Source organism: Notamacropus eugenii, chromosome 5, assembly GCF_028372415.1.
Source record: "Notamacropus eugenii isolate mMacEug1 chromosome 5, mMacEug1.pri_v2, whole genome shotgun sequence".
In the NCBI taxonomy this organism is placed as follows: domain Eukaryota; kingdom Metazoa; phylum Chordata; class Mammalia; order Diprotodontia; family Macropodidae; genus Notamacropus; species Notamacropus eugenii.
This window is the reverse complement of record NC_092876.1, coordinates 106,845,407-106,857,923: the sequence shown is the minus strand read 5'-3', so window position 1 is coordinate 106,857,923 and position 12,517 is coordinate 106,845,407. Positions and strand designations below refer to the sequence as shown.

Genomic DNA, 12,517 nt, shown 5'->3' with positions numbered 1-12,517 from the left:
CATTCATGTCAGATCCTCACTGGCCACAAAACTGATCTTTTAGGAGCAAACATCTAAAGCCATCTAATGGCTAATGTACAAATCACTGATGAAGTACTGATATTATTGCCCTTCAGACGTGGGCAGGAATGAATATAGCCAGGCTTCCCTGGGTCTGATGATCTGAGGAGGGGGCGGTACAAAATCTTCTCCCACACACTGTGGGGCCTTCTAAGGGCTTCCACAGTCCTAGAGACCTCAGCTCACTCCCTGGGATCCTCTCCAAGCAGTTCTGCTTATCAGAATGTTCTGTTTCTAATTATCTATATCATCATCTCATTAAGCCAGTAATATAAGAGATTCAAAGTTCCTGTTCCATGTCCTGCTTAGTCCTGGAACTTGTCTACTTCATCTGAGACCTCTTCTACATTTTTCTAGGAAGCCAAGTTCCCAGAACTTCAGTGTTCCCACAACTTCAGTGTTCCCACCTGGCATTTCTGGGTCTTTTTCTTTTCTGAGACTGTGAGTTTGCCTAGGACCTGAGTTCAAATCCAGCCTTAGACACTTACTAGTTGTATGATCCTGGGAAAAAATCAGTTAAACCTCTAGGTCCTCCTCAGTTTCCTCAACTATAAAATGGAAATAATAACAGTATGCCCCCTCCAGAGCAGCTATGAGGACAAAATGAGATAATACTGGTAAAATGCTTTGCAAACCTTAAAGCAGTACATAAATGCTAGCTGTTAATGTTGTTATTATTACTGCTATCTTCAACAAAGACCCAGCTTTTTTCCCCAAACCTTATCAACCCTGATATCCTTCCTGGTCAGATAAGGTAAAAGGTGGAACACTGTTGAACTTCTCCCTATACCATATGAAAGAACATATATGGAATAGCTGAACAAAGCTCCGTGCCTCTTACCTCATCTTAGTAGCCTGCACTCCCTCTTATTTCCAGCAATCTTATATTAATACAAAAAAGGAGACAGAAATACTTTCCCTGTAATTGTTACTTTGAGAAAACAAGTGGCAACAGAATATCCCGGAAGTCTTCCTGCCATGAGTAACAGAGAGGGATATCACTTTTATTTCATATAGGTAATTGTAGGCCATAGGAAGATAGGTGGAATGGATAAGGGGAAGGCCTTGAGGTCAGGAAGATCTGGTTCTATTGCTTCTCCGACATATCCTAGCTGTGTGATCAGGAGCAAGTCACTTCTCAGTGCTCCAAGACAGGTGTAAGAGATGTTACAGAGGAACTGTTAAGGAATTCCCATGCTGAGAATTTTCTCTAACCCTGCTGAAATTACAGGTCCAGCCACCCCATCAATGACCAACACCCGAAGAAAATCCTCCTGAAGACACAATCTGAGATACATGCTGAGCTATTTTCCCGAAGTCTCACTAGTAGGTAAAGTAGAGCTTCCATATCCTAGTTGACTGGTTTGGTAGCAGCAAACATTATTTGCATAGACAGGAAGCTAATTAAGATTGTTTAAAAAAAACAACTCAAATCACACTATGCTCTTGTTTTGAAATGATAAACAGGAAAGCACCATGTTCCACTACTGAAGTACAGTTCTTTGTGACATCCCCAAACCTAGGCAGTATGAAACAGACTAAACAGAAATGGACCAACTCTTATTTCATAATTTTCCAAGAAGCTAAAAAAGCTGAAAACATAGTTTTCGGCTTTTTGCAATGAGACAGTTTAGTAACATTCAAATCTACTAGAAGTACTAAAAACTTTTTAAAAAATCAATAAAGGTATAGTCAAGATTTGGATGTGATTCTGCAGCTGTGGCTTCATGAAAAAAGTCTGTTCTACAGTTACGGCTTGAATCCAAACCATAATCTGGAAATATGCAGCTGGTCTCATACGTAAGCAAGCCCAAGAACAACTTTAAGCAAAATTTAACAGCGATGGAAAAATGAAGCAACACAAATAGTATTAGACATAGTCTTGAATTCTAGGAGCACTTCTTCTGCCCTGCATTAAAAATTACCTTATATATACCCTAATGGTTAAACTTCTCCAAACAATGTTCCCTGTGAGGAAGCAAACATTGAGAATGTTTCCAAATCATAAAGAACAAGACTGACCCCAAAGATGGGAAGACAACCTCCCCACCACCTTTGCAGGGCTGACAAAGTCCACAGGTATGGAACCCTGTATATAATTTCAGAATTTTAAAAATATATTGATCAGTTTTGCTTATTTTTTCCTCTCTCTCACAAAAAAAATTCTGTGTGATGAGAATCGGCTCTCTGGGGGCAAAGGGAAATTTAGGTGATAAAAAAACAAAAGATATCAATAAAAATAAAATCAGATTATAACACTTGCTCATCACCATCAATGCTATTTGGCCAGCAAAGAAATAATATCTTTGTGGAGCCACTGAAAATAAAATAAAAATCAATATTTTGACTTTTAGATTTTAAAAAGGGAAGCAAACATTTTGTCAACAAAGAACAAGAAAAATACGTCTTCATCAGGCAACAATGACTTGATATCCAAATAAACACAAAGATGCATTATTCCCTAATTGGTGACACTGTTTGATGGTCCAGGAAGATCTCTCAAGTGCTGGTGCTGTAGATAAAAAATTTCATTTTCCACAATAAGCCTAGAAACATTTTCATGAGAAATCACTGAGGTGGAACCTCAAGAAAAAAATGCAGAATAGAAAGCAAGAACTACATTAAAGCTCTTAAAGCACTCTGACCACTCTGGGGAAGCTTAGAACACAGAATGGCAGGATAATAATCAAGGCAAAACAAATCTCAAACAAACCACAACTTCCTCCAAGACTTATCCCAGGCACCACTTTGGATAGGAAACCTTCCTTGATTCCAAAAGGTGTAAGTTCTATTTATTCTTGATTATATTCCTTCAGAAAAGGAATTGTTTCTCACTTTGTCTTTGTATTCAGAGTGCCTTACATGCAGTAGGTACTAATAAATGCATGTTAAATCACACTGAATACCCGTATGCAGCAGATGGCTTTTTGAGAAACTTGGAAAAATCAAGTTTGAGTCTCATCTTTGTCACTATTTTTGTGACTGTGGATTAGTCACATAACTTTCCTATACCTCAGATTTTTCCTCTGAAAAATGGGTTCAATCATGTCCATAAGACCTTCTACAATGAGATGTCAGAAGACTTACATTAGATAATGTAGGTAAACTTCCTAGAATACCATATAGAGCTATCTAAATGTCAGCTACCACATATGACCTAAGTCACTAAAGCTTGGCGGTCTAGCTTATGGAAATACAGGTATTCCCTGTGCAAAGGAAACTTCAACATGATTTAGCATCCTACTCTATATTCTATTAACATTAACCTGTCTTACAAAGATATTTTGGCATTTAACAAACTGAATTCCCTTTAGATGAGGTCTAATATGATGAACAAGCCTTTTACCCAGTTTTGCTCTTTTGGAATAATGCTGGAGATGTTTCAATGTATTTTCTGTTCAGTCATGTCTGACTCTTCATAAACCCATCTGGGGTCTTCTTGGCAAAGATACTGAAATGGTCTGCATTTCCTTCTCCAATGGTTTAAGGCAAACAGAAGCTAAGAGACTTGCCCAGGATCACATGGCTAGTAAGTGTCTGAGGCCACATTTGAACTTAGGTCTTCATAACTTCAGGCCCTGCTCTCTAACCACAGAGCCATCTAGCTGCTATTTCAATGTTTAGGCAGTCCCTAAATAATGTTCAAAAAGCAGGATTGGAAAATTATTAACATGATGATTATGCTATCCCATCCAGATATTCAACTAGTCACCTCATCGCACTGTCCAGCTCCCCCAAACCTGAACCAGTATCCTCCCCATAGGACAAAGATCTGGACCTCCCTATAAAGGACCTTCCAGACTTCATGCCTTCACAATCCTAAGGAAAGTTAATTTATTCACCTTTACAGTTACCACCCTAGGAGCCAATCTACTAATTGGCAATCAAGTGTGTGTAAACTAGTGCACCTGGCTCACTCTATCTAAGGCTGACCCCAATCACTACTAGACTATACATTTCATATCCAGCCATCCAACCAGATTATCTGCCTGCCCTTTCCATCTTTCCAGAACACATCTCCCTTCTGACATGTGTTGTCCTTCCCCCATTAAACTGTTAGCTCCCAGAGCACAGAAACTATCTCTTTAAAAAAATTAAAAAAAAAACAAAACTATCTTCTAACATTGGTCTCATTGTCTGGCACATAGTAAGTGCTCAATAAATGCCTTTTCATTTATTTATGTTATATTTCACTCACCAGAATGGTGGAAAGAAGGGAAAATAACCACTTTGTACTCCCTTAGTACCAAGAGAACCCTTCCCCCACTCCTCTCCTGCTATCAGCAGTCCTGCCTTGTAATAAGCAGGAACAAAGGAAGTGGGGTAGGTAGATGGTCTTGGCAACAGCTAGTGAAGAGAAGGTAAATCCCTGAATCCATTTTGACACCAAAATCAGCCTCTGTTCCATTTCTTTGCCCTGCCTTGATCTTCACCCCAGAGCCTGTTTCCTAGCTCAGTTTCTGCGACAGAATATTGAGGGTAGTCAGCCTGGCTTTTCTCTGAAATACAGATGGATCTTAGTTTTTTAGTTCTTCAAGTATGTAAATCTTGTTTTTTTCCTTTTTTTTTTTACTAGCCCTAAAGATCCTCCAGAACTTCAAAAGGCCTGTGTGTCTCCTTCAGGGACAGCTATGGGAACATCAATCCATCCTGACACCGCTTTATTTATTTATTTATTTTTAGCACGCATTAGAGAAAGCACATGAAGAAGAAAAAGAAATAACAGAACTGGGAGCTGATCCAGGGCTGATAAAGTTTTCTCTGGGGTTTAACACTACCAGAAAACCCCAAATTCTCATTCCACTCCAGCCCAGGAGGGAAGGGTGAGGAGGTAAGCATTTTGCTAGAGACCCAAGTTGCAATACTGACTGCATTTTGCCATAGAAACATTGTTACATACGATAAATTTAATAACATCACGTATCACATGATACTTCCCATATCTTATAAGCTGTTGCAAGATAGTCAGAGAGCCTAAACACCATTTAGGATGTTGTCTTTAGGAGAAAATGCACTCCAACTGCCAAACAAGCCATTTACATCTGAATTCTGAAAGATAATGCTGCCTATATTATGTACAGAATTCCAAAGGAGAGAGGGGCAAGGGACAGCAGACCATGGAGATTATCTGACCCAATCTACTCATTTTACAAGAGAAGAAACTGAGGCTGAGAGTGAGGGAAGTGACTGGTCCAAGGTCTCACAGATCATTACAGGTGACATGAGGCCATAGGTCTCCTTACTTTCTGTGCTCTTTCCACCATCACATGAAGCATCTACATTTTAAGCCTCATAAAGGGTTTAACAGAGAATTCAGAATGAATTCAGTAGTTCACAATAACAATAGGCCTTTCAAAGAAAGGAAAGTTCACCTACTCAGTATAGTAGAAACATGAAAGGTAACTTCATCATATTCCAGCTTTTGTGGCGGGGAAGCACAGAGGGTATGAGGAACAGAAGAAAAAGAAAAGGTGAAAGACAACAGGAAATTTTGCTCTATGGGGAAAAAATTCCTAGTTATAAAATGACGTGTTATGAAGGGAGGAAGGACATAGAATCTTTTCCTCTGGACATTTAGCGAGAAGACAGAAAACTATTTTTCAGGGATTTTTCTTCAGTTTCACCTGAAAAGACAGACTAAATCAATTACTGGGGTCTTTCCAGACTTCAGGACTACTAGTATCACACCCTTTAAGGAAATATTATGATTTAGACACTGAATAGATTTAGTATGTTTCCTATACGGTACAATGGATCCTTTCTCAAAATAAAATGCCTAAGATTACACAGGAAGCCAATTATACTGAAATATAGTAACCAAATACTTAAAAAAGATTCATGTTATGCTCCCAAATTAAAAGCTTCTGAATAAGTGGAATGATGGGATCTGCTGCCTTTCTTTCCCGCAAGAAGCATTATCTGGCTAAATTCAGCCCCTACAAACTAGAAATTAATACCAACTATTAATACAACTAAGGTTTCTTTTTGTTCAATCTTATCTCCTTGACCAGACTGCAAGTTCCTTGAGCAAGACCCTTATCTTCTATTTCTTTTGTATCTCCCAAGCACCTACTCCTGTGTGGTTCACACAGTAAATGTACTATGAAGCCTGAAAAATGAATACTATTCTAAGGCTAACTGTGTGCATAACCTAACTTCTCTGACTCCCCTTCCCTGACTCTCACTTAAAGACTCTCACTGTTAGACTTCCCAAAACTTGCTGCTGATTACTGGAAATCTGGCCAACCCTTGCTGAAAGGCATAGACACCCTTTATTAATAAACTGCTGCAAAGGGCTCCAGCTTTGTGATTATTTCCTCGACGAAGGTCCCAGATTCTAGTTTAAATGAACCAGAATCGCTGCCAAAAACTACATAATGAAAGAAGTCTCACACTGTTCAGGGTGTTGCTTTCTATGATTCCCTTCAAGAACATCAAAGCATAGCGTTTCCCTTACCACGATGGATTAAAACATAGTCTACAAACTCTTATTTTAACATAAAGAGTGATCCAAAAAATCTTAGCTTATTTAATTTAATAAGCTTTAGTGGTTTATTAAATTAAGTTTTACTAGCTTCATTATTGTATTATACACTGTTTCACAAGTCTCAGCGCTGGTTCTAAGCTTTAATACAACTACAATAAGAGTTAACAAAAGAACTATGTCGTGAATTTCTCCCACGAGGATACTCCACCCCGCAGCTCCAACCACTTCACGAGACCCACAATTTTTGCCCTAGAGGGGGCATTTATCCAAGAGGAAATGACATCTAAACACAAACCTACGGCTACATAAAAGGGCCACCCAGCAAACTCTTCATAAAAAGTTTCGAAGTCCGGCTGACTCATGCTTTCTGCCCCACAGACCGTGGCTTCAGACTGCCAAACACAAGGGAGAGAAGGCACGCAGACCAGGGCATGCCTCGATGGCCCTTCGGGCACCCAACCAGGCCAAGATGTTGCCACAGAAAGATCCCAGAAGATGCCATTTGGGGAGTCCCAGGATCCAAGTGCACGGAGAGGGCGCGGCGCGCTCACTTGGGGAGAGGGCGGGGGGTCCGGATCTGGGGGCCAGGCGGCTCGTCTTAACCCAGAGAGAAAAGGCACAACAGCTGCGGGTCTAAGTCACAGCGGACAGGTGTGGAGGCAGAGAAAGAAGGAGAGACAGCCGGCGGCAGTTGAACTAGTACCAGCCTGGGTACCAGCCCTCGCCCCCGGCACGCACAGACTCACGTGATCCTCCCCCATCCCCGAAGAGACTTCACCAGAGACCCCACTTTCCCCTCCACCAACCCCCTCCCCGCCCCGCCCCCCACCGTCCCGGACGCCGAGCAGCGGCACGGAGGGGGCCAGGCGTCCGACCGGACGCAGGGATGTCGCGGAGCTCCCCCGGGAGCGGCAGGCGCCGGCTTCGGGGGCTCCGGGCCGGCCAGCCTCCCCCTGCCCCCATCCCCACTCCCCACCCGGCCGCGAGCTCGCGCCCACGCGCTACCTGGAGACCAGCAGCCGAGCGCGCCGTTCCAGCCCCGGCTCCCCGCGGCGAGACGAGGCGCGCTCCTCCGGGGGGCGGGGAGGCAAGGCGGGGAGCTGGCGCGGCGGCCGGAGGAGAAGCGGTCGCAGCGGCAGCAGCCTTAGGAGGAGGGGACCCACGGCCACTGCACTGCCGGGTCACGTGTCCTGAGGAAGTGCCAGTCTCCGGCTGCCGCTTCACGTGACGAGGAGGAAAGGAAAGAAAAAAAAGAAAGAAAGGAAAAAAACCAGGACCAGGTTTCAGGCTAAATTCACCGGGGAGCCCGGGGGCCCGCCTGGAGAACCGGGCTTCCCGCGGCCAAGGGGCGGGACTCTAACTCATCTCGCGAATCTTATAGGTCCGGCCTCAAAGAAGGCGGGGGCTAATCTCAGCCGCTGATTGGTCTAGTTCTCCTGGGAAGGGCGGTGGATTCCCCAGAAGTCCTGGCCAAGGGCCTCTGGAACTGGAGCGGGCTAAGAGCGTGTCCTTGGAGCTCGCGGCCCCCCCTCCTTGGGGCGGGGAAGCGGCCGGCCCCGCCCCAGCAACGTGCTGGCCCCGGGGAGCTGGAGGCGGGAAAGAGCCCTTTGGTTTGGGAAGGTTTCCTAGAAGTCCTTCCTAAAGAATATTGACCAGTGTCCGCTGGGTGAACCATCCCTCGCAGCCGAGATCCTCTGGCTTAGGCTGCGTCTGGCCGGGGTTAGGGGAGCTAGGGGCGGGGCTGGGACTCTCCTTTGGACAGGGCTATTAAAATAGAATCTCAGAAACAGTCAGGAATTGTGCAAACCAAGGGACTGAAAATTCTGTGTCTTTTGACCCAGAGATCCCACTACTAAACTTATGCTTCAAGGAGGTCATTGATACTAAGAAAGAACCCCATGGACAGCAGAATATTTATAGCTGCACTTTTTTGTGTGACAGCAAAGACTTGGAAACAAAGTAACTGCTCATGGACCGCAGGAATGGCTGAACGAATTGTGACATGGGAATGAATGGGATGTTGCCGTGGTGTGTGATGAATTCAGAGAAGCACAGAATGGTTTGCCATTTCTGTCTCATTTTACAGATGAGGGAACTGAGGCAAGGAGAGTTACGTGACTTGCCCAGGATCGCACAGCTTATGTGTCTGAGGACAGGTTTGAACTCAGGAAGATAGCTCTGATTCCAAGTCCAAAGTCCTCTATCCACTGAACCATCAGAAGGATGAAATTAGCAAAGCCAAGAAACAACATACACAGTTACTTCATTGATGTAAACAGAAAGAACCACTACACACACCAAAAAGAAGGGAGGTCAGCCTTCCCCTGTTGTTAAAATGTAAGGCTTGCTATAACCCATTCAAAGAATCTATCCCTGCTCAAACCTGAGTAGAACACAATGGCTGCGCAACTTGGGTCTGGATAGTCTCAATCTTCAGAGACTGAGGTCTTGAAATGAGTATATAAGTGTTAATGCCTCAGGGCACTTATTCAAATTCATGTGATGGTTATACATGAAACCTCCAGGGGATGAGAGATTGTGCTACCAAGATGCGATTTTAATACAGCTAAATACCTTTAGGTAGAACTTACTTCTTTAACATAAACTGATTTGTAAACTTCCCCATTTTAGGTAGTTGTGAAACTAGCTCTTCTACCTCTGAATGTTGCAGCTCTCAGGTTTAAGCACTCTGGAACTGATACCCTGTCACCAGCAGAGCTGAAACAAACTTACCACCGTATCAAAAGGCCTGTATATAACAACTTTTCAGATAAAACGACAAGAAAATTTTGAAAAGGAGAGAAATTATTATTAATAAACCAATGATTTGGGGAGATTCATATTTCCCCCATTTTCTTATATATTCATTTTAAGACCTCAGTCTCTGAAGGTTGAGGTAACCTTCTCCTCTATCCAGACCCATGTGGGGCAGCCATTGTGTTCTCCTCAGGTTTGTGCAGGGATAGATTCTTTGAATGGATTGCCCAAGGCTGGCGCTAACTTAGAAGTTCTTAACTGGCATAATCAAAATTCAGGTCCAGCCCCTCATTATACTATTTATTCTTTCATTAAATGTTAACCAATCAGCAGATTGTGCATACAGGCAGGCAGACATACGCATAGACACAGACACACACAGATACACACACACACACACACACACACACACAGAGGCTCCTCTTCCAAAAGGACATATAAGCTGTGTCTACTGGCATGATTGCCTTTGATCTGAGATACAGTCAAATATTATCCTTTTATTAAAATACTGGCATTATAAATAAAATGATTAAATTATCCAGAAATGATATCCTTTTTAAATGCCAGAAAACACTTATAATTCTAATGGTAAAATAAACGTAACAAAATATTTAGCAGCTTTTAAACAACTCTTTAACAGCTGAGTTTATAACCTAATAAGAAATCATTTTTCTAACTATATCAGTGTAAGCATGTAATTAATTTTACATTAGCAGTACTAGGGAATACATATATAGCCCTGCCAGTTTAGATTCACAATTGTCATTATTAAGTTAGCTCAAAGTATGCTATGCCAAATATTATATGTCATTGCTGTTAAAATTTCTCACTCTAAGATCCTAGGGGGAGGACTGATTTTTGGCCCAGGCATAAAGCACTAAGAAGTTTGATCTGATATTGACAGAATGGAGCATTGAAGATCGAAATAGCCAACATTTATATAATGTTTGATGGGCAATATGGGCAAGGCCTGATGCTAAGTACTTTATAAACAAGAGTTTCTTACAAACAAAGGTGGGTAGGCTCAACTACCAGCCACTTACCTAACCTCACTTGTAGCAAACCAAGTTAAATCTTCAAAAAAATTCTTAGGGCAATGTAGAATAATGGGGGAGGAATACAAATTGAATGGTTTCTTTTTGTAATTTCTAGTTCTCAACTAAAATTAAATCACTGTACTTTAACCCAAACATGTACCTAGATCTTGAAGACTTAAAATATTGACACTCTACTTAGAGGATAGCCTGTTGCAAGAGTCTCAGAATTCAGTACAATTTTTCAAACTTGAATACCTCAAACTGTTAGCAGGGCTGCTAAGATCTTAGAGACTCTGCTTTTCACAGATAAGGACATTTTATAGAGATTTCTGCTATATCATATTCACAGTAAAAACATTACCATTATCTTCCATATTTCTAAATAATTTTTGAACAAATTTACACCAGTCTTTTAACAATTAAATCTATAACCTAATAGAATAAAAGTTTACTTTTCTAACAGTATTTCTAATACAATGAATTATCAAGTTAACACTAGGCAGTTCTCAATAATTATATCGTTTAGGTCTCCCCAAATCCTGGAAGCACTACCTTTAAAATAACCAGCTTTAAGATTATCCAACTATTATTATTTTTTAAAAATTTATTTATTTAAGTTTTCAACATTCATTTCCACAAAATTTTGAGTTCCAAATTTTCTCCCCATTTCTCCCCTCCCCCACCCCAAAACGCCAAGCATTCTAATAATCCCTATCACCAATCTGCCCTCCCTTCTAACATCCTTCCCTTCCCTTATCCCCATCTTCTCTTTTGTTCTGTAGGGCAAGATAAATTTCCTACCCCATTATCTGTATTTCTTATTTCCTAGTTGTATGCAAGAACAATACTCAACAGTTGTTCCTAAAACTTTGAGTTCCAACTTCTCTTCCTCCCTCCCTCCCCACCCATCCCCATTGGGAAGACAAGCAATTCAATATAGGCCATATCTGTGTAGTTTTACAATTGACTTCCATAATAGTCATGTTGTGTAAGACTAACTATATTTCCCTCCATCCTATCCTGCCCCCCATTTCTTCTATTCTCTCTTTTGACCTAGTCTCCCCCCAAGAGTGTTGACTTCTAATTGCTCCCTCCTCCCATTGCCCTCCCTTCCATCATCCCACCCACCCTGCTATCCCCTTCTCCCCTACTTTCCTATAGGATAAGCTAGGTTTTCATACCAACTTGAGTATTCATTTTATTCCTTCCTTGAGTCGAATGTGATAAGAGTAAGCTTCATGTTTTTTCTCTCACCTCCCCCCTTTCTCCCTTCATTGAAAAGTCTTTTACTTGCCTCTTTTATAAGAGATAATTTGCCCCATTTCATTTCTCCCTTTCTCCTCCCAATATATTCCTCTCTCACCCTTAATTTCATTTTTTTAGATATGATCCCATCCTATTTGACTCACCCTGTGCTCTCTGTCTCTCTCTCTCTGTGTATGTGTGTATGTGTATGTAATCCCACCAAGTACCCAGATATTGAAAAAAGTTTCAAGAGTTACAAATATTGTCTTTCCATGTAGGAATGTAAACAGTTCAACTTTAGTAAGTCCCTTATGATTTCTCTTTACTGTTTACCTTTTCATGCTTCTCTTGATTCTTGTGTTTGAAAGTTAAATTTATTTTTCAGCTCTGGTCTTTTCATCTAGAATGCTTGAAAGTCCTCTATTTCGTTGAATAACCATTTTTCCCCTGAAATATTATACTCAGTTTTGCTAAGTAGGTGATTCTTGGTTTTAGTCCTAGTTCCTTTGACTTCTGGAATATCATATTCCATGCTCTTCGATCCCTTAACGTAGAAGCTGCTAGATCTTGTGTTATCTTGATTGTATTTCCACAATACTCAAATTGTTTCTTTCTAGCTGCTTGCAATATTTTCTCCTTGACCTGGGAACTCTGGAATTTGGCTACAATATTCCTAGGAGTTTCTTTTTTTGGATCTCTTTCAGGAGGTGATCAGTGGATTCTTTCAATATTTATTTTGCCCCCTGGTTCTAGAATATCAGGGCAGTTTTCCTTGATAATTTCATGAAAGATGATGTCTAGGCTGTTTTTTTGATCATGACTTTCAGGTAATCCCATAATTTTTAAATTGTCTCTTCTGGATCTATTTTCCAGGTCAGTTGTTTTTCCCATGAGATATTTCACATTATCTTCCATTTTTTCATTCTTTTGG

At 41.4% G+C, this 12,517-nt stretch overlaps 1 protein-coding gene across 4 annotated transcripts in view; it reads right to left on the bottom strand.

Annotated features, from left to right (window-relative positions):
- The window catches only part of RCBTB1 (RCC1 and BTB domain containing protein 1), a 49,746-nt gene extending 42,052 nt beyond the window's left edge, over positions 1–7,694 (bottom strand). For 3 of the 4 annotated variants that reach the window (XM_072610524.1, XM_072610521.1, XM_072610526.1), the window contains exon 1: positions 7,553–7,690. The gene's annotated coding sequence lies outside the window, so the exon portion shown is untranslated. Of the gene's footprint in view, positions 1–7,552 lie in introns of all 4 variants that reach the window. The other variant, XM_072610523.1, reaches the window with a different exon arrangement.
- Between the last annotated feature and the right edge of the window lie 4,823 nt (positions 7,695–12,517).